The following is a 20,852-nucleotide window of genomic DNA, read 5'->3' on the forward strand; positions in this document are numbered from 1 at the left end:
ATCACTAGCATTATATTGGCATTCTGGAATTAAAATTAAATCATACAGCAATAAAAATATGCAAACTGCTGATACATAGAAGAACATGAATGAATTTCATAGACATGATGAATTAAGCAAGCCAGATACAAAAGAGAACATGTTGTATGCTTCCACTTACAGGAAATTCGAGAACAGGCAAAACTAGTCCATGATGATGGAAGTCAAAACAGTAGAGATAACAGAAGTTATTGACTAGGAAGGGCCATAAGAGAAACTCCCCAGGAGCTGGAAATGTTCTACATCTTTGATATGGGTGGTGATTCCACAGGTATATCTATAAAAAAGCTCATTAAACTGTGCACTTAAGATGAATGTACTTTGCACATTTTATGTCTGTTATGTCTCAATAAAAAAGAAAAAATAAGTTAAATTGGACTCAAGTTCAGACCTCAAATCTGATCACGTACTGCCCATCTTAAAAAGAGACGTCTGGTCACTCCTAGTCTTTAAACTAGAACCCACACACCACATCCAAGGTGTTTGACTGTCAAGCTTCATTCCACTCCATCCCATTCCCTGTGCTCCAACAGCCCTGAATACTTCATCACGCCTGAACATATTGGATCTTTCTTCCATGTTTTCTTACATTTTGTTGTTGTTGTTGTTGTTGTTTGTTTTGTTTTTGTTTGTTTGTTTGAAATGGAGTCTCGCTCTGTTGCACAGGCTGGAGTGCAATGGCAGAATCTTGGCTCACTGCAGCCTCCGCCTCCCAGGTTCAAACAATTCTCCTGCCTCAGCCTCCTGAATAGCTGGGATTACGGGTGCATGCCACCACCTCCGGCTAATTTTTGTATCTTTAGTAGAAATGGGGTTTCACCATGTTGGCCAGGCTGGTCTCAAACTTCTGACCTCAAGTGATCCATGCACCTCGGCCTCCCAAACTGCTGGGATTACAGCATGAGCCACCAGACTCGGCCATCTTCTCACATGTTTTTCCTTCCCTTGTCTTATCTGCCTAGAAGAATATCTTCATATATTCACTCACCAAATATTTATTGAGCACTGATTGAATGTCTGTCAGGCACTCCTAATCTTGCTTCAAGACACGACTTGTTCATCAACACCTCATAGGAGCCTCTCCCAGGTCTCTCAGCCCCAACACATTGTAGAATCATCCATGACACTCATTCCCATGTCACAGATCTGTTTCCATAGAGAGCGCCTCCCTTCCAGACTGGGAACTCCTGTAGCACAGCACTAGGCCCCTCCCACCGTGTGACTTCAGTACCTAATACTGAAAGAGTGCTCACTCTGTGTATGAGGAAGGAGTGACTGGGCACGGGAGGCTTGAGCCAACAGAGAATAGAAGACAGACGCAGAAGCCTGTAACACAAGGCTGAAAGTGACAGATTCCACACAGGTCCTAAGAAAGGGCTCCTGGGCACCAGAGGATGGAGAGGCCACAGAGACTAAAAGGTACCATCCCCACATCCTAGACACTGTGCAAACTCAAGATTATAGCAGGGCTTAGCTCCAGTGAGAGGCACCCCTTTCACGCCTAGAAGAATTACAGCTGTACAGACAGAGCAGAGCAGAGCACGGATGCACCAAAAACAAAGAAACAAAAATGAGTCAATCCTCCTTATAAATATCATTGCAAAAACTCTTAAATATTAGCAAACAGAATCCAGAAACAAATTTAAAAATTAATACAACATAGCCAAGTGGAGTTTATTCCAGGAAAGCAAAGATGGTTCAATATTAAGAAATCCATTAAAATAATTCAAAAAATAATTTAACCATCTCCAGAGATGTTCAAAAAGCATCTAATAAAACTATATATCTTCTTGAGGACAATTGCATTTAATAAAAATAGGACTATTTCAGGTGTTTTCAGTATGCATCATTTCCTTGTATAGTAATTAAGTACCTGAATACTATGCAGCTGCCTAGAATAAAAATGGTATTCTCCTAGCTAAGTGTAACCATGTAACTAACTTCTAGACAATGGGATATAAGCAGAAATGCCATGCACAACTTCCTGGACATATACTTAAAATAAGAGAGAATGTCCATTTTAGTCCCTTCCCTCCTTCCTGCTGGTGGGAAAGTAGACCAGCTCCTGGTGCTGGAGCAGCCATCTTGGACCACAAGTGGAAACTGAACATTGAAGATAGCAGAACAACAACAATGAACCCTAATGTAAACAGAATTTGGTACGCACAGGTAGGGAGCTTAAAGTTACAAAGCCTAAAAGGTGATATTATCCAGTACAATTAGGGAGACAGCAGATGGCAAAGACATAGACATGAGTACTTGTTTAAGCTGCACATTTTTGCACATTTTAACATCTCTGAAAGTGATCTGCACTCGAAAGCTGAGAACATCTTACAACTGACATAGGCCATTTTTTTTAAATTTTAACATTTTTTCGTAAGATGTGTCTAACAATTACTAACATCTTACATGAAATATGGTATCACAGGCTGATAATCCGGTGACTCTTACTCCATACAAAGCTCATGGGTGAGTTAAATCCTCACAGGTGGTATCTTGAAGACCAACAACCTGCCAGTGGAGGCTGAAGCCTTAGGAGAAAATCTTAGTTTTGGTGGGCATTAGCTGCTTTTTCGCTTTCTTTCATGCAACTCTACAAGACAGAGGACCTCAATCTACAGCCAGCCCATCAGAAACAGAGGTGGAAGGGAAAATAATTTTGCTAAGAGAGGTACTTTCTGTCTGTGGCTGAAAACCTAAGTTGACTGATAGTGCAGTATTTTTATGGCCATGAACAATAAAAGACAAAGAAGAAAGTTCCCTTGGGCAGAGGTAGGGACTTCAGTAGATAATGAACAGGGCGTTTTTCCCAGAGAACAGAAACAGGGGATCCAAGTGGCCCCACCATGAAATGTGTTCTACAGCCAGAAAAGGGAATCTTTGCCATTAGAGCTCACTGTAATCTCTGCCATGGACCAACGTTTGCATTTCCCATTTTCCCTTTTCATCATGGGAGTTTCTGTTGTGATTATCCTGTGTCCACTGAGTGACTGTATGTCAGCTGTGTTGTGACTAAATAATTTTTCTTTTAGTTTAAAGACCACCAAACCAAGACAGTGGCTCACACCTGTAATCTTAGAGCTTTGGAAGGCCAAGGCAGGAGGATTGCTTGAGGCCAGGAGTTCAAGACCAGCCTGTACAACACAGTGAGACCCTGTCTGTACAAACAAACAAACAAACAAATGTAAACATTAGCCAGGCATGGTGGCGTGCCTATAGTCCTAACTACTTGGGAGGCTGAGGCGGGAGGATCACTGGAGCCCAGGAGTACAAGGCTCCAGTGAGCTATGATCACACCACTGCACTCTGATCTAGGTGACAGACCAAGACCCTGTCTCTAAAATAATAATAACAATAATAAACCAAAGGAAGCCTATTTGGACCTCATGGACAGAACTGACCTTTGGTCAGAGGCAGGACCCAAATGGAACTCCCCTTGGGGCAGGAATGATTATGTTCCATGTAGAAAACAAAAAGCAGATATTTAGCTACCCTAAGCAGTTGGTTGTAGCAGACACTGCTAATGACAGATACTTTGTTGATGTGATAGATATATGTATCTCAGTCTTTAAACCAGCTTCACATTTAATGGGAAAACACAAGACGCACTCTCATTAAAGTCAAGGAAAAAAGAAGAATGTCCACCATTGCCCTTATTATTTAACATAATTCTGGCAATTCCATCCAATGAAGTCAACAATAGATGGAAATATAAAGTACATAAAAAGTTAAAAGCGAAGACAAAGATAGGAGTATCTGTAGCTGATATGATTATTAACCAATAAAAGTCCAGCAGAATAAAATGAAAATCTATTGTAAACAATAAAACATTGTGTGGGTTACAGGGATAGAAAATTAATATAGAGAGTTTAATAGCCAGTTAGAAGGTAATATAGAGGAAAGCATCTCATTTGTAATAACCAAAAATGATAAAACACACAGAAATAAACTTAAGATGTGCAAAATCTGTGTGAAGAAAACTTTACCCCTAAAGGATGTATAAAAAAGAAAAAGACCTGTACTAATAAGAAGGTATACCACATTCTTAAATAGAAAAATCCTTTACATGGGCAAAGAAAACTTTTCAACAAACATCTCAGTTTAAAAAGCAATTTGAGATATTATGCTATGTTACCATATCATAGTCATTAAAATAACAGGGCAGGACACATGAAAGAATGAATACGTCAAAGGAACAGAATGTAAAGCCCATAAAGAGACCCATGTGACCATGCATAAATAGATAAACACATCACATGTAGTCAAGGTTATACTTTAAGTCAGTAAGAAATGGGTTGGTTTTTTTTTTTCAACAAAATAATGTTTGGAAAACTAAATAACTGATAGCAAGGCCACCACATTACAAATATTTTTTCCTAATTTGTTGGGTTTTTTTACTTTCCACATGGTGTTTTTTGCAACTCAGGTGTTTTTTTTAATTTCCGTTTTTGTTTTCTGTAGTCAAATGCATCAATCTCATTTACTATCATATCTGGGTTTGTACAGTTCTTAGAAAAGTCTTGCCCATTTTGAGATTAAAATAATTCTCTTATTTTCTACTAAGACTTTATGACTTCATTTTTTAAATGCCCAAATCTTTGATCTACCTGGAACTTATTTTAGTGAAAAATGTGAGGTAAGGCCAAGTTGATTTCTTCTATAGATAACCAAGCTGTGTTCAGTGAAAAAAGAAATCCCTCCTCTGGTTCCAGGACAAGAACCTGGAACCAGACGACTTTACCATTCTTGGCATTAGAAAAGCACTTACTGCAAGGAATCAAACAGCCTGCACTGGATGGCGCTCCTGTCTTCAGTACCAACCCTGGGCATCTACACAGCGAAATGTGTACCTGTCAGTGACCGTGCATTGCCTCCAAGATAAAGGTCAAGAACAGGCTGAAGGCAGTTGGGACCCTGCCCTGCTTGTCACTGCCATCTCACTGTGGCTTACTCTCTAACCTCATTATCTGGGGAAAAAAATACCTTGTGGTTCCTGAAATTCACCTCTCACCACATTCCTTGACTAACTCATTTTTCAAAACTAAACTTTGCCATTAGTACTGGAAGCCTTGCTTTACAGAAGACACACACACACACACACACATGCACACACACACGCACACACTACACTACAGTTTCCTTACCCACATCCCTCCCTCTGGGCCATCCCTCCCTCTGCTCCCAAACCCCTTCACACATACTATGAGCAAAACAGAAACCACATTCCACATTGTGCTGTTCACTGCTGTGTATCTTCCCTTCTAGACTCCAAACAAATGTATCTGCTGCTTGTGCTGTCTCTTCAGTTAGTGCAGAGGGGTGCTGAATAAATAGTTCCTGAATGACTAAAGATCTTCTAAACCTGTTCCATTAGTAAGTATTTTTCTAATGCCAAGAATGGCAAAGTCATCAACAAGAATACGATATTCATGACACTGATATATGTAATGTCCAAAAAATGCAAATTATAAATGCTTAATTTCCAACAGAGCCAACAGTCAGCCAGCCACTCTGGTATGCAACAGCATGGTAGAGTTTTGCAAAAATAGCCCAAATTATTCTCCTCCCTATATCAACACCTCTTTTGCACATCCTTCCATCCAGAAGTAGAATCTGTGTCTGTCGTTTGGGTCTGACCCTGGCACTAGCTTTGGCCAATAAAGTATGGCAGAAGAGACATTTTTGCCAGTTTCGAGCCCAGGCCTCGGGGATCCTTGCATGTTTTTGCTTGTTTTCTTGGAACTCTGTCCCACCATATGAAAAGCCTAAGCTGGCCTTCTGGTGGATGAAATACCCGTGGTGAGTTATCCCCATCACTCCAGTTGACCTTGCAAGATCCGGAAGCAGATTGCCTAACTGATCAGTGGCAGACCACAGACACATGATTGATGCTAGTCAAGGCCATAAGAATCACCCAGCTGATGCCAGCACAAATTACCTACCCACAGTTGCACCCCAGGGATGCAGGGATAGTTTAACACATGCAAGTCAATAAATGTGATACATCACACAAACAGAATTAAAAACAAAAACCAAATAATCACCTCAATAAATACAGAAAAGTATTCAATAAAATCCAACATCCCATCATGATTTTAAAAAAAAAAAAAATCCTCAACAAACTAAGCATAGAAGGGACTTACCTCAAAATAACAAAAGTCATATATGACAAACCCACAGCCGACATCATAGTGAATGGAGAAATTTGAAAGCATACCCCAACAACTGGGACAAGATGAGGATGCCCACTTTCACCACTTCTATTCAACATATACTGAAAGTCTTAGCCACAGCAATTAAACAAGAAAAAGAAATAAAGGACATCCAAATTGCAAGAGAGGAAGTCAGACTATCACTGTTCCCCAATGATATGGTCATATACCTAGAAAACCCTAAGGACTCCTCCAAAAGACTCCCAGATTTGATGAATGAATTCAATAAAGTCTCAGGCTATAAAATCAATGTACACAAATCATTAGCATTGCTATACACTGACAACAAACAAGCTGAGAATGAAATCAAGAACTCAATCCTTTTTACAACAGCTGCAAAATAAAACAAAATAGCTAGGAATATACTTAACCAAGGAGGTGAAATATCTCTACAAGGAGAACAACAAAATACTGCTAAAATAAATCATGGGCGGCACAAACAAGTGAAAACACATCCCATGCTCATGGATTAGAACAATCAATATCGTGAAAATGATCATACTGCCCAAAGCAATCTACAGATTCAGCGCAATTCCTATCAAAATACCAACATCATTTTTCACAGAATTAGAAAAAAAATCCTAAAAATCATATGAAACCAAAAAAAAAGAGCCCAAATAGCCAAAGAAATCATAAGCATAAAGAACAAATCTGAAGGCATCACATTACTGGACTTCAAATTATACTACAAGCCTCTAGTTACCAAAAGAGCATGGTACTGGTACAAAAAGTAGACACATAGGCCAGTGGAACAGAATCGAGAGCCCAGAAATAAAGCCAAATACTTACAACCAACTGATTTTTGACAAAGCACACAAAAACACAAATTGGGGAAAGGGCAGCCTATTTAATAAATGGCGCTGGTGATTCTAATGTCCCTTCCAAAGATGAAAATGTTTGGGTATTAATGGAGAGAAGGAGAAATAGTAGCTAAGAAATAAATAAGTGGGTAAAGAAATAAATAAGTGGGTTATTAATTGAGGAAAATTCAATATTACATTAACAACTCAAGAGTCTCAGAGCAAACGGCAACATTGTCTCTTAGCTCATTATTCCAGATAGCTGTAAGGGTGAAGCTGTATATTTACCAAGGCCACTCCTGCTTTTGGAACCTGACAAGATTGAGAGGAAACCTACAAATGTGAGTGACCTCATCCTGAGAGACATTCACACAATATGATAGACTGAACTAGTTATTAATGATTGTGCATACAGAGATGATAGATAGATAGGTGGATGATAGATAGATAGATAGATAGATAGATAGATAGATAGATAGATAGATAGATGTGAAGGACCCATGGTAAAAATCAGGTGTGGCCTGTGGTGTTATGATATATATTGATTTTCAGCCACAGTTCCAGCTCATAACTCCCATAACCCTTGTTGCAGTCTTTTGTTATAATGCTGGGTGTGTTAGGCCTCTGACCTTCTCCCGCCCTCCTTTCACCTGCCCCAAGGTAGGATTCTAATGTTCTCCACCTTTCTGATTGTGGGTGTTAAGACTCTCCCATGAGAGGGTCGCACACTATCCCCTAGGGGAAAGGAATACTGATGCAATGAAGCTTCCATAAAAACTCAAGAGGACTCAAGAGGGTTCGGTGAGCTTCTGGAGAGCTGAACATGAGGAAGTTTCTGGAGTGAGGCCCACCCAGGGAGAGCACGGAAGCTCCAAATCCCTTCCTTCCCCTATACTTCACCCTGTGCTTCTCTTCATCTGCATCCTTTGCAATATCTTTTATAATAAAATGGTAAATTAAATAAATTAATAAATGGTGCTGGGAAAATGGTCCAGCCACATGTAAAAGATGAAACTGGATCCCTGTCTCTCACCTTACCCAAAAATCAACTCAAGATGGAGCAAAGACTTATTTAAATCGAAGACCTGAAACCACAATAATTCCAGAAGATAACCTAGGAAAAACTCTTCTGGACACTGGCCTAGGCAAAAAATTAATGACTAAGACCCTAAAAGCAAATGCAACTAAAACAAAACTGAATAAATGGGACCTAATTAAACTGAAAAGCTTCTATACAGCAAAAGGAATAATCAGAGTAAACAGACAACCCACAGAGTGGGAGAAAATATTTGGAAAGTATGCACTCGACAAAGGACTAATACCAAGAATCTACAAGGAACTCAAATCAGCAAGAAAAAAAAATGAATAATCCCATCGAAAAGTGGGAAAGTGACATGAAGAGACATTTCTCAAAGAAAGATGTACAAACCGTCAACAGACATGAAAAAATGCTCATCACCAATCATCAGGGAAATGCAAATTAAAACCACAGTGAGATACCACCTTACTCCACCAAGAATGGCCATACTAAAATGAAGAAAACAAAACAAAAACAATAGATGTTGGTATGGGTGTGGTGAAAAGGGAACACTCACATACATACTACTGGTGAGAAGGTACATTAGTACAACCTCTACGGAAAACAGCATGAAGATTCCTTAAATAACTAAAAGTAGAACTACCATTCAATCTCGCAATCCCACTACTGGGTATCTACCCAAAGGAAAAGAAGTCATTCTGTCAAAAGGACACTTGCATGTGTATGTTTATTACAGCACAACTCACAGTCGCAAAGAAATCAATCAGTGTAAGTGACCATCGAACAATGATAAAGAAAATGTGATATATATACACACCATGGAAAACTATTCAGCTATTAAAAAGCACAAAATAATGTCCTTTGCAGCAACTTGGATAGAGCCGGAGGCCATTATTCTTTTTTTTTTTTTTTTTTTCCTGGCCCACTGGCTACAAAGGAGAGGAGGCCATTATTTTCAGTGAAGTAACTCAAGAATGGAAAACCCAATAACATATGCTCTCACTTATAAGTAGGAACTAAGCTATGAGTATGTGAAGGCATACAGAGTGAGATAATGGACTTTGGAGACTCAGAAGAGAGAGGGTGGGGAGCAGTGAGGGATAAATAAACTACACATTGGGCACAATGTTCACTACTCAGGTGAAGGGCACACTAAAATCTCAGACTTCACCGCTATATAATTCATCTATGTAACAAAAAACCACTTATACCCCAAAAGCTATTGAAATTTTAAAAACTATATTAATTTTTAAAAATTACCAACCCACAGAATTATGGACTAAATGCATTATTTTAAGTCACTCTGTTTTAGAAGGTTTGTTACACAGCAAAAACTAACTTACAGAACTGGTTATTAAATTGTTGCAGGGGCCAGGCACAGGGACTCGAACCTGTTCCAGCACTTTGGGAGGTCAAGGCGGGAGGATGGCTTGAGCCCAGGAGTTTGAGACCAGCCTGGACAATATGGTGAGACCCTGTCTCTACAAAATAAGTAAATAGATAAAAATGAATTATGGCAGGAAGATTGCTTGAGGCAGGAGTTTGAGACCAGCTTAAGCAACATAGCAAGACCCCCACCTCTACAAAAAAAGAAATTTAATTAAGAAAATAGTTACATTTCTTCCGTATCAGTTAGTAAATATTCCCTACCCAACCTCCCAACCACCAACAATCTACCCTACAATCCAGTAACAAATGAATTAATGTTAGGTCCAGCAGAGACCTCCAGGACATGTTCTGTTTCTATAGTCTAGAGTGTTCTGACTGATCAATATGAATATCAGTTGTTAAATATTTTCAAAATTACCACTGGTCAAAGGAGAATGACTAAGTCAATTATGACACATCAAAACATATAGTTACTAAAAATAACTATATGAACTATATGTTTATAAAATCATGCCTATAAAATAATATTCAATGGAAAAGAAGAGATTACAATCAACTGATATGAATTCATTGTCATAACACTAAATGCCTATGTGCACATTGACAAAGATGAGAATTGAAATTATAGTACCAAAAGCTTGGTGGGGTTTTTTTCTCTGTACTTATTTTATTTTAGTGCATAAGAGAAAACAGCTATAATTTTTCCAAGTAGAATGTATTTAGAAACTTTTCTTCCTGGAATTGGGAATCTCAGAGCAAAGACCTAATCTTGAATATAACGCTTTAAGAAAAAATGTTTAGCTTCCTATAGGTAATATGTCCTAAATGCCCATTTAAATTTCTATTTTTAAAGGCTAAAAATTTGCAACATGAAAACAAAATCAATGTGCTCTAGAATCGATCACACTCATTTAGGCTAGTATTTATTCATCTGTAAATAACTTTGCTTAATAAGCTCCTATTCCCCAATCCAACATGGAAAGAAACCCTGTTTTTGCCAAATCAGCTCCGAGATTTTTGTGATGCAAAAGTTATCAATGAGTATGGCAGACATTGCTAGCTTCTTACACAATATCCATTCTTCCCTTATCTATTAATAGGGCCTTATTCCCCAGGCTCCCTTGTAGCTAGCAATGGCCACATGACCATCTCTGGCCAATGAGATGTAGGTAGAATTCTACTGGCTGGGGCTTCCAGAAAATCAATTGTTTTTCTGATGTAAAGAGAGCATTCAGCAGGCACATATCTTTTGCTTTTGGCCATTCCCCCTCTTCTAACCTGGAATGTAAGCATGATGCCCAAAGGTGCAGTAGCCATCTGTGAGATGAAGCAAACCATCCACCCCAACTGGCAGAGCAGAAAACCAGGAAGAGCTTCTGGCCCAGCTGTGGAACATCTTCCTATGCACTTCTTGTCTGGGGAGAGATAATAAGTCTCTTACTTATTTTAGCCACTGTAATGAGGTTTCTGTAACATACTGCCAGACACAACACTGGCAGATAAAAGAGGGGAGATGAGTCCTGAGAGACAGGAAGAAGGTAAGGAGGATATGCACAGAGAGGCCAGGTCAATCTATTTAATAAAGAACTAGACGAGGAAGGAAGAAGCAAGAGACAAATCAGCTCTGGATTGTGGTTAGAGGAGCAGCTTGGATGCTGGCACAAGAGACCATCTGGAGGAGCCGAGGAGTAGAGAGGCAAGGGTCCTTGAAAAGTGTAACTGTGGCTGGTGAATCTTATCCCCTCAAAGTTCAACAGAGTCGTGCAGCAAATGGAATTCCTTCTCAAGTACTTCTGGCTACTGAATTTTGTTTTGTTTTTGTATACGGAGAATTCTGCAGAGACTGAGCCATGTGGAGCCCCAGGGTTCACTAGGGTTATGGAAGAACTAATTTGGGAAAGTTATAGATGACAAGGACAAGGGTTTCTGTAGTGAAAAGGGCAGAAACAAGGAAGCAGGGGATATGAGTTCAAGTCCTCATTCTTTCACAATATGCTGTGAAGCATTAAGCAGGTGCGTTGTCACATCTTGCTTCAGGTGCCCTTTTGTAAAAGCAGGGAGGCAGACCAAATGTGCCATAAGAACCCTGTCAGCTCTGTGACTAGAGTATTCCAAAAGCTACTGTAAGGGAAGGACATCTGGACTCCTAGAAGGATATCCCTTCCTCAGGTAGCTTTTCTTCTTGTCTTTGATGGCACTATATTGGGTGCATGTGGGTGGGGTTTGCAAGGAAAAAGAGGTCCAATTCAATAACCAATACTCTAATTCAATAAACATCTGCTGATCACCTGCTCTGAGTTGAGCACTCAGATTAATGTGGCCAGAGGATTCCATCTGAGCTCCTTAGCAAGCCCCAGAGGCCCGCACCATAGGGCCCCTGTCTGACTCCTTGGCCTTACACCTGCTGGTTCTCACCCATGTCCTTACTTCTGGTGCCCCTCAGCCTCCTTGGATACTCGGTACCTCCCCAGGCCTACTCCAGATATGCCTTCTTGCCTGATATGCACATCCCTTTTTGACCTTTTGATCTGGGAAACTCCTACTCATCCTTCAGTGCCCAGAGGTGGAGGGGTGATGGGGAAGCAGCCTTGAGAGCTTTCAGTTGGTAGCTGGCCTCATCTCTACCTGCTAGATTGTGTTGTCCCCCTGATGAACACAAAACAATTTCACAGAATATCAGAAGCAGTTGAGAACTTCAGAAAGACTTCAGAAAGAACTTCAGGAGCAGATGGCTGCTCCATCATCAGACCTGAACAGAGGTAAAAACAAAGACCCTGTGCAATCACAAGAGTGACCAAACCGCCCCCTCCCTAGGCTAACACGAGATGCTGTTGCTTCTCTTCCAGTGATACCTCTAACCCCAGTATTAGTATATTAGTACTAGTATAAGATGCTCACTCACCAAATTGCCCCACTTTCTGACAGCACCAATCCAGAACAGAGCCCAACTTCATTGTACTCTTCCCCAAATCACCAAACACATGCCCAAATCCTCCAGTAAGCCCCACTAACTCCCTGTTATCCACGGTTCTCTGTGGCATTGACTCTCTTTTGGTGTAGCAAATTATGAACCCAACTTTAACGGCAGGTGTTTCCCTGGTGGCCTTTGGCAGGTGGCCATTGACAAACTTTTCCTCTCTGATCTTCAGTCCAGCAGAGCGAAACTTCTGTCTCATGTATTGCTGTGTTACCTGTGCACACTTCCAGCTTCCTTGAATCCTTGTTGGAACAACACTCTGTTGCAACACTTCTCACTCCATATTGCACTTCCTGGTATCCATGTCTCTCTACCTCTCTCCCCTGTGACTGTTTATTCACCAATGACAGGGTCCATGTCTTCCTTACCACTTCCTGCCAGCACCTAGCCCAGGGCATGGCACAGAGTAGGTCCCCATGATATCTTTGTTGAATAAATACCCCAAGACTCCACACCACAAAGCAGAATGGGTGGACCCTGAGAATCTCAATTCCAAGCACCAATGGGTTCATAACTCTCTTTCCTTCACAGCTCCCATCTCATGTGGAACCACAGGAGGAGGAGATTAGAAAGTTGCTCTTCATCAGCACTTCATGCGGCTTCTCATTTCTGCCTCGTGTGCTGTTCTTAAATTTGCAAAGTTGTCATCACTGTTGATTATCCAGTGAGGCCACCTCTGTGACTTCAACATCCCCTGACAGTGCTAGGCCCGTTTATTGAAAGCAGAGGACTGCAACTGCAGGCAAATAACAGGAACATGAGCTAATGAGTTGATAACACCAAGATCTTCATGAGAGGGAAGAAAACAAGAGTCCCAGGGTTTAAATCACCTCCATAAAACATCCACAAACAGGACTCTGTGAGGCTGTCGGGAGCCTATGGTTTCTGGTTAAAATGCACAATTAGCATTTTTAGGAAGCAGTCTTTTGGGGATAAGAATGTCCTGAAGTATACCCTTTTATTCCTTCTTCAGTTTAAACACTTCGGCTTAAAGGCAACCTGCACTTGCCCTGGCCCATGCACCAACAGTGCACCATCCCTGGCTCCCCTCCCAACCCACCTTCAAAGGCGCTGTGGAAGAGACTGCAACTGCTTTCACAGGAAAATGTGATTTTTCTCAGTGTTACCGAAAGTGAAGCAAATATTTTTTAAGTGGTCAAAAACAACAAAAATAACCAAATAATTTTGGTGGGTTTTTTTTCTCTCCAAAATGGTTCCCTCGGATGACAAGGGTTGTACAGACCCCATTCACTAAAGCTGCAAATGAAAACTTTACATCCACGCCCGTGTCCTCACTCACTCTGCAACCCCTGCTCCTGGTACCTCGCTCACGTCAGCAAAGAATTAGGGTCATGTACAAATACACAGGAACAAGGCGCCCAGCTGGCTCTCTGAAAAAAGAAAAGAAACAGCTCCCTTTTTTCAAAGTTGAGGGGAGGTTTAAATATAGCAAAATGACCTTTTTTTCCAACAAAAGTTAATTCTACCAGCCACAGGAAGGGTTGTAAACCAGATGTCACTTCTCAATGGTTTAAGAAACATGTAACCTGGAGAATCACCTCAATTTTGTCACCTATAAAGCAAGGTTCTGTTACCTGACCCCAGCATCAAAAGGATGTTATAAGAAATATTTGTACAATATCTTTAAAGTGCCTGTGGTTTCTCAAAGAAAAAAAAAATGGAGTATGAGGCAAGACTATAAAATCAAGTGTGGGCATGTTCATAAATAAATGAAACAAGTTCTGAGACCACAAGCAGAAATTGATCTTGCTGCTTAGAATTCCAACACACCCTGCCGGGCGCAGTGGCTCACACCTGTAATCCCAGCACTTTGGGAGGCCGAGGCGGGTGGATCACGAGGTCAGGAGATTGAGACCATCCTGGCGAACATGGTGAAACCCCGTCTCTACTAAAAATACAAAAAAAAATTAGCTGGGCATGGTGGTGGGCGCCTGCAGTTCCAGCTTCTCAGGAGGCTGAGGCAGGAGAATGGCGTGAACCCGGGAGGCGGCGGAGCTTGCAGTGAGCGGAGATCGGGCCACTGCACTCCAGCCTGGGTGACAGAGTGAGACTCTGTCTGAAAAAAAAAAAGAAAAAAGAATTCCAGCACACCCAGGACTGACCCAGGCTGAGGAAGCACCAGGGCCCTCTGGGAGTATAGCCAGGAGTCCTGCAGAGCTGGAATCAGGCACACACCTAGTTCTTGAAGTTGGTGCTACCATGATGGTCACAGCAAGGATGGCCTCCAAAGAGTCAGAGAGAAGCGCTGGTCCTCCTACCTTGTCACCACTGCCAGAGCTCACCACCACCACACTGCTGCCCCTACGGCTCCATCACCACCACCACCAACTACTCCATCATCATTTTCCAACCTACACTACCAACAGCTACCTCCTCATCGCTCCACCAACCCCTCATTATCATTCCATCAACCACACGAACACTACCTGTCCATCACTCCACCACCATCACAAACAGCCACGCCAACTGACCTATCACTCCACCAACACCAACCACCCCACCATACCGACTATGCACCACCACCAGTCCACATCATTCCACCAACACCACCGTCATCAGAAACAACCACACCAACACCACCTGACCATCACTCCATCACCACCACAAACAACAGCCACTCCATCACCCCACCAAAGATGACTACCCACCACCACCAGTACACACCATTCCACCAACACCACCATTACCCCAGAAACAACCACACCACCACCAACTACCTCACTACCACCTCCCAGGCATCATCACACCACCACTCCGCTACCACCCCATCTTCACCCAACCATCACTCCACCACCATGGTACCACCACAGTCCCACTGCCACTGATCCACTACCTCCACCATCGCCCCCACCACCATACCACCCAGGTTCATGCACCCCCGTCCCATCCTCGCGCCACCATCCTAGCATGTTGAGGAAACAGGTTCCAGAGGCATGAGACCACTGGTCTAGACCGTCTAGAAGATTCACACAACTTTTTGTTATTATTATTATTACTATTATACTTTAAGTTCTAGGGTACATGTGCACAACATGCAGGTTTGTTGCATATGTATACATGTGCCATGTTGGTGTGCTGCACCCATCAACTCGTCATTTACATTAGGTATATCTCCTAAAGCTATTCCTTCCCCTCCCCCCACCCACAACAGGCCCCGGTGTGTGATGTTCCCCTTCCTGTCACACAACTCTTTAAATCTGTCATCAGAGAATGTTTAGCAAGCTGTCTAGGACAATAAGTAATAATAATAGCTTATAATTTTGAGTAATTGCTATGTACCAGGGACCATTCTAAGTGCTTTTCATGCATTAACTCATAATAACTTTATGCAGAAAATACCATTATGGTCCCTACTCTAAAGATGGGAAACTAAAGACAGAGACGCTAAGGAACTTGCTTAAAGCCTTGCAGCCATAAGTAATATCTGGGACTTAGCCCAGGCCATCCATGCTCTGCACCAACTTGTCACACTGTCATCTCACAAAATAAATCTTGGCACTTTAATGAAGAGTAGTTATTAAGTTCACCAGGTTACTGGCGGCACCAGTGCCATAAAGTGAGGCAGGATGCACCAGCAGCCCACATGCTTGGCTACTAATATTTGCCTTTCCCATGCACACCACATGCTTAAGGAACAAAGCTGTGATCCTCAGTAACAATGGCCAGGCACGGTGCTAACTGTGTACATGATCTGTTTCCTTACTTCTCACCACAATCTCCTGAGGTATAAGAATTTCCGTTTTATGTATGAGGAAACTGAGGCTCAGAGGTGATCAACAACTTGCTGGTTACATGGTAGACACACCTGAGAGGACCCTATTCAGAGGGGTCATATTTGCCCAACACGTGCCAAGCATCCTGTGAGCTCTAGGAGTCCACAGCACTTAGGGCTGGTTCCCTCCTGTGTTCCCAGCATTTAGGATGTAGCCTGTAAAGCCCTGCTTTCAATAGTGAGTTGTTCAAGGTTGCTCATAACATTGGAAAAACAACAAAAACAGACAACAATCCCTAAAGGCCAGAGAGGCAGACAGTGTAACAAATGTTAATTTTGGAGTCACAAGTAGGTTTGAACTCAGAACTATGTTCTGTGGCCGCGACTGCACCCACGTGGACATCTGCTGTATTTCCTCCAGCCTGACCTACTTCAGGGCAAGCGAGGAACTGCAGAGCTGCTCCTCCCTAGGATGCTGACTTGTGAAAGTGGCTGCGGCCCTTTGCAATTAGACACTCGAAGACCTCAATTCTGTGCACTTAAATATATACAGTGACCTAAGTGCTGATGTGACCAAACGACAAGGGAAATTGTGAAATTGTTCCCATTGAAATCAGCCCTAGAGGCAACCATTGCATAACCAAGAGGAAGGCCTGGCCAGGTCCTCGGGTTTTTATCATAGGATCACAACTTCTCTCCACCTCCAAAGCTCTCATTTCCCTCCCTGCCACGCCAACCCTGCCTCTGCCCCCTTCCCACACATACACACAAACAACACATTCTTCTAACAGCCGCTGTATCCGTGGAAAACCTTCAGCTGTGTTTCTAACTGGAAGGAGGGACTGTTCCTATAAAATTTAAAAAAACAGGTATCCTCTCTGCTCTAGTTTCGGGGGGGCGGGGGGAAGACAGCAAACAAGCTGGGGCACTAAGCTTCGCATTCTCATCTTGTGCCTGGGAGACTCACTTTTTCATATCACGTCTTCCTGGGTTCATGAGACAGGGATACTTCAGCTCTTGGCGGGGTATCTGCTACAGAGCCTCATCACAGCACCTCAATTACACTGCTAACAGTAAAGAAGAAAATTTGAACCAATTTTAGAACGAGTTAAGAGGGAATAAGAAAAATCCCAGCTATGATCTTTTTAAACATAAGTTGTGAAATAGTTCCCTCTTGTGGCTAAACTGGGAATTGCCACTTTAACCTTCCGGTTCTCCAATGGCTGGAAGTTAATCAACTTTTTAGTGTCAGAAGAAGCCCATGGACGTCTTCCGAAATTTATATAATTACAAAGAAAACTAATTGCATTTCAATTAATTTATCCAATTATGAACAAGTGGGGGCTATGCAGATAGATGTTGTTTTTTAACACAGTAAACAACAAGACCTAATGGCAGGTCTAATTACCGTAAATTCATGATATGCTCATTTGTGATGGGCATAAATGACATTTTGAGAAATCAGTGGCAGCTGTAACAATATGTGAAAAGCTGAGATATCTAGAAATAACAAAGTGTCAGTTTCTGGTACTACTACAAAGGTTGGTTTATTGCTATTTATAACTGAAGGAAATTCTAAATTTCAGAAGTTAAGCTCTAATCTTCTCCCATTCTAGTTCATTGAGCTCTTGAAGCCTCAGCCTCCCAAAGTGCTGGGATTACAGGTATGAGCCACCATGACTGGACCTCTAGTTCATTGATCCTTTCAATTCTGTTCCTGGGCCCCTTGGGGTTGGTGAAACCCAGCTGTTCTAATCTAGCTTAATTCATTCATTGAGCAGTCTCTCTACATGAGGCAAAGTTACCAATTTTGTAGTATTTCCAGGGAAAAATCCTCCAAGGTGTGTGAGAACTAGGAAATCTGAATTAAATGGTCAACCCAAAACATTGTATCCAGCTGAAACAAATCCAAAAAGTCAGAAGCACCAGCTTCTCTCCTGTCCTTGCCGAACATCCCCCTGTTGAAGTGAATTTCAGCAAAATAAAGTGTAGAGAAGACTAGTGGCAGAGGAGGGCCATTAAACCCAGCAAAGTCTCCACAAGCGTGGGGTGGTGGGGGCAGGTTTGCCTGTACTAGGAATAATTAAAACAGCCAAGTGTCTGAGCATCTACCAGGGCCAGTCTGTTCCGCTTTCTAACACTCTCAAGAAGGGATCGTTACTCTCATTTCAACAGTGAGGCAATGGAGGCTTAGATGGAAAAGTCTTGCCCAGAGTCATACGGCTGTTTAGTGGTGAGGCCAGCACTGCCTCCCAGAAGACCCCATGGGTCCCCATGGCTTGGGGAGAAAAGCCAGTCCACAGGGAGGCTCCCTGTTGTATCCATGCCTCTGGCAGAGGCAGCGAGTGGGCAAGACAAGGTCAGCTGAAGACCCCACAGCCACAGATAGTGACTCCCACAGCACAGCACCCATGGCCCACAAAGGACCCCCTGGATGGAGCACCCAGACCCCTCTCTATAAGCCTCTAATCTACCAAGGAATTCCGCACCAAGTCCAAATGTACTTCTTCTCCCTGCTGAGCTTACTAACCCTCATCTGACCACCTCTCTCTTGTGCTTACATCTTCTTGGCGCTTTTTACATTTAACTGAGGTCTCCTGCCTGCTGCCCCTTCTCACCTCTGAACCCCCCAACACATGGCTCTTTGTCTGAAACGCTCCACTGCCCAGCCGGCACAAGCACCACCTTCCCCACTCCACACGAAAGCACACCCAGAGCGGGCAGCAGTCTCCCTAGGAAGGAGCACCAGTGGTGTCCCACCAACTACAGTCAGGTCCACCCTGGATTCCTGCCCCCAAGCCCTCCTCAGCCATTAACATCAACTGCAAGATTTCCTTATGGATGAACACCCTGTGAAATGTCCCATGTCTCCCCATATGTCCCAGTTGCCTCCTCAGGACCAATCCCCGAGGCAGGGTATGCCTGGTTAACCTCACTGTGCCCCCCACCAGTAGGCCCCCGCCCCCCACAAAGGGCAGAGGGTGGGCCCTCACTCTTGGGACCCAGGATTAAAAGCCCAGTTCCCAGGAGTTTGGGAGAGTCCTTCAGGATAATTAGCTTTGGTGACATGTCAGCATGTGCTGGCCTGAACAGCAAGGGCTGGGTGCGAGCCACCAAAATCAGCCTTCTCTTTGACTGGTTTCTGTCACCCACTAGCACCCAGCCTTTACATCATCTGTGGTTGGGAGCAGGTGTGAGGGTGAGGGTCTGTTAGATAGAGCTTGGCATGGGACAGGCCACCCAGGTTTGTCCACAATGTTCTGATGGCACAGCCCTGGCTTGTGAAGTTCAGCGCTGAGGACGAGCCCCTGCACCCCGTCCTCACTGGGTAGGTGCAGACACTTTTCGGCGGCCCACTGTGTGCTGGTGATGGTTGCAGCACCAAGAAGGCCTACTCTGGAGTTCTGAGTAGTCAGACTCAGCGCTGAAGCTTCCTGTGCTCTGAGAGAGCCCTGGGGCCCAAGGGCCTCACCCTTTTGACGTCACTGAGCTCTGCAGTTTCTCAGCCTCTGATCTGGTCCATCTCAGAAATGGGCCCCAGGGATCAAACAGGCTTCTTCTGACACTAAAATGTTGATTAACTTCTCGTGCATCTCAGAAATGGGCCCCAGCAAGACTCAGATGCTCTTCTACTGGGGCCAAGTGGGAGCTTCATTCTCCCAAAAACACCCATTGTTTCCAGTGGGTTCACTTCCACCATGGCAGCCTTCTCCACAGGTGGGGCAATGCATTGGCCTACGCCTTACGTAGCATGATCAGGCTGGGCCACTGTAGGAATATTCTTGAATGCCAGGATTCATGTTCTTCTTTCGCAGTCATAGGGCATTTTGCCTGGGAAATAAGAAAAAAGAAAAGGAAAAAAAAGAACACTCCTCAGCACTGTGGAGTAAGTGATTTACCTCCTCCCGTTCTGATGACCCTCATATCTGACCAAAGGGTGAAAACATTCAGGCTACTCTTCAAACTCACTTTCATCCCCCTCCCAACAGCGGCTTCCGAGAGCCTTATTTCTGCTCACCGATTCTCCAATGGGCGTCATCATCAGACCATGGGGTGCAGTTGTGCATGATGTAAATATTCTTTGCCATTCCAGAGATGGACCAAATGTGGTGGGTGGCTGTGAATTGAAGCCCACCAACCCAGGGACACAAGAAATATTCACTGACTGATTGATTGATTGAATTTGTTTCTGACTCAGAAGCTCATTCCTCAGGGTGCTGAGAAATTCCGTCTCAGTAATGACTGGTTCCGCACACAAACACCCCAGGGGTTACCAGGCGCTCCCTGGGCTACTGCCTGGCCTCACGGTCCCTTCAGATGTGGAAGCCCCACTGCGTTTGAAGCATGACCCCTCTGGGAATGCTGTGATCTCCTACACCAAAAACTCATCCTCTCTGAAATGTTACCACTCCCTTTGACTCCTGCCAGAGACCCCAGCTTCTGCTGCCACCCACCCTCCAACCCAACAAACAATCCCAGAGGCAGAAATATGCAACGGGTTTAGCCACCTGGCTGGAGATGAAAACAGGGACAAATACAAGAGCACTGCCACCCACAAATTCACATCTTAATACAGTATTCACTTGCAAACCTATCCCTCTAGCTCAATGTCCTTCTCTTCTGGAATACAAATTCCCAGGCACGGTTTAATCCCCAGCACCTA

At 43.2% G+C, this 20,852-nt stretch overlaps 1 long non-coding RNA gene across 5 annotated transcripts in view; it reads right to left on the reverse strand.

Moving 5' to 3' along the window:
• Positions 1-20,852, reverse strand: part of LOC105470920 (uncharacterized) — a 290,539-nt gene that overhangs the window by 261,160 nt on the left and 8,527 nt on the right. Inside the window, exons 1-2 of one of the 5 annotated variants that reach the window (XR_011619562.1) lie at positions 10,758-15,529; positions 1,028-9,571 (exon numbers count right to left, since the gene is read on the reverse strand). This is a non-coding gene — a long non-coding RNA (uncharacterized lncRNA). Of the gene's footprint in view, positions 1-1,027; positions 9,572-10,757; positions 15,530-17,156; positions 20,850-20,852 lie in introns of those variants that run through there. The other 4 variants (XR_011619563.1, XR_011619564.1, XR_011619561.1 and 1 more) reach the window with 4 other exon arrangements.

The sequence above is a fragment of the Macaca nemestrina genome, chromosome 2 (genome assembly GCF_043159975.1).
Source record: "Macaca nemestrina isolate mMacNem1 chromosome 2, mMacNem.hap1, whole genome shotgun sequence".
In the NCBI taxonomy this organism is placed as follows: Eukaryota; Metazoa; Chordata; class Mammalia; order Primates; family Cercopithecidae; genus Macaca; species Macaca nemestrina.